This window comes from Lynx canadensis, chromosome B2, assembly GCF_007474595.2.
Source record: "Lynx canadensis isolate LIC74 chromosome B2, mLynCan4.pri.v2, whole genome shotgun sequence".
In the NCBI taxonomy this organism is placed as follows: domain Eukaryota; kingdom Metazoa; phylum Chordata; class Mammalia; order Carnivora; family Felidae; genus Lynx; species Lynx canadensis.
The window spans coordinates 94110341-94112423 of record NC_044307.1 but is presented as its reverse complement, the minus strand read 5'-3'; the positions used below and the strand labels follow the sequence as shown (position 1 = coordinate 94112423).

Sequence of the window (2083 nt, the reverse complement as noted above, 5' to 3'; positions counted from 1 at the left end):
GCCCAGAAAAAAAATCTTCATTTTGTTCAGTACTTAGGTTTGATGTTATCCTAGGAAGAACAGTGACAATTCAATGAATGTGTCACACATACAACTGAAAATCCCCTTCTGGTTTCAAACACATTTAAACAATAATCTTCCTTGGCTAATTTTTCTCCTATGCCAGACACAACTTCTTTGTACAGGACCAGTTCAAATACCTCCTCCCCTTCAAACAGTAGATATGAACATTCAGGAACATTCTACAATGCCAAGTGCCTTAAGAAAGAGAAAGATTCTGAAGTTCTAGCGACATAAGTGATCTGAGGAAGCCGGGTTGTGATTAACACTGATGGGAGCCAATTAGGCAGCGGTGGTTTCTTTCTCCTCAGGTGTTTCCTCCAACAACTGCATGATCAGTTTGTGCAGGGGTTTGCAGATCTTTGAGTAACCCCCTCTTGTGAGATGCAGAAAATCAAATATGTCTTGGCAGGAGATGGCACCATCCAAGTGCACAAAGCCCCCATCTATATTCAGGAGCCGCACATTGGCAGCTTTGGCAGGGTAACCGTGAGGAATTAGTTCACCTTGGCGTTCTTTTACCTCAAAGGGCTGGGCTTCTCACCTCAACGTAACAAACACAATTACAATGATTTTAGCCTGTGGCTGCCTTGTGTTAGTAAAGTTCTACAATGGCCTTGATTCCACCTCCTACTTCTCCCGCTATATTTTCACGGTTGTTTGTTCCTACCCAAATGACTATGACCTTAGGTTTAATAATCTCCAGTTCTCAGGCTGCCTGGGTGGCTCAGTCGGTTAAGTGACTGACTCTTGATTTTGGCTCAGGTCACGATCTCATGGTTTGTGAGATTAAGCCCCCCATTGGGCTCTATGCTGATGGTGTGGAGCCTGGTTGGGATTCTCTCTCTTCCTCTCCCTTTCTCTCTCTCTCTCTCTTTCTCTTTCTCTGCCACTACAGCACATGTACACACACTCTCTCTCTCTCTCTCAAAATAAATGAACTTAAAAAATAATAATAAACTCCAGTTCTCCATTCTTTAGTCTCCATAAAACATATTTTGTATCTCCCTCAGTTCCAAAATTCAGTGCATTAATTGGGGCAAAAAGCTCTCACCATATCTCCTATTGCTCCACCTTGGAGTCCCCCACAAACAGTACATCCTGTTCTTTGTGTTTATGGTCTAGGACAAATCTGTTGTGCTGAGACATCATCTGTCATCTCCTTGAATATCGTCCACTGCATGTGCAATAGCTGCTGGGTTTGAGTATCCTTGACTCATTCTATACTCAGGCAGAGGGTCCCTGCAGGTTCCAAGTGGCTGTGGCATGGGCTGGTGATATGTCTGTCGCTCACTCAGTCCCTGTGCCATGTCCCTCGGCCCAGCACCAGCAGCAGCTCCTCCTGTTAATGGGATCCTTCCTCCCTCTCTCCCTTTCTCCTTCCTTCCCTTACTCCCTCCCCTTACTTCCCTCTCTTCTCTCCTCTCTCTCTCAAGCCCTCTCTCTCTCTGTCTCTCTCTTTTTCTTTCTTTCTTAGCATGAAACTCAGGGGTAAATTTAGCAGTATTTTTAAAACATTTTTATTGTGATAAAAAAACATAACAAGATCTATCCTTCTGACAAATTTTAGGTGTATAGTACATTTTTGTTAACTGTATGTACACTGTCGTACAGCAAATCTCTAGAACTCTTTTCATCTTGCATGACTGAAACTCTATACCCATAAACAGCAATACCCCATTTCTCCCTCCCCACAGACTCTGACAATTGCCATTCTACTTTTTGCTTCTGTGAGTTTGATTACTTTATATATCTCCTACAAGTGGAATTGCACAGTATTTGTCCTTCTGTAACTGGTTTATTTCACTTTGCATGACGTCCTCAAGGTCAATCCATATGGTAGCATATGACATGTTTTCCTTCTTTTTTTAAGCCACTTTGGTGGCTGTCTGCAGTTCTGGTTCTCTGAAGCTGCCACAAATGGCCCAGTTCTCTTTTGTCCTCTGCCCTCGACAGACTTTTAGAGGACGATGGGTCCCTTTAGTGCTCTGAGTCAGGCAAGACAGATGCCAGTCACTTGGGA

General features: G+C 43.5%; 1 pseudogene; it reads right to left on the bottom strand.

The window, feature by feature from the left end:
- Positions 1–342: 342 nt before the first annotated feature.
- Positions 343–1296, bottom strand: LOC115513385 (annotated as a pseudogene).
- Between the last annotated feature and the right edge of the window lie 787 nt (positions 1297–2083).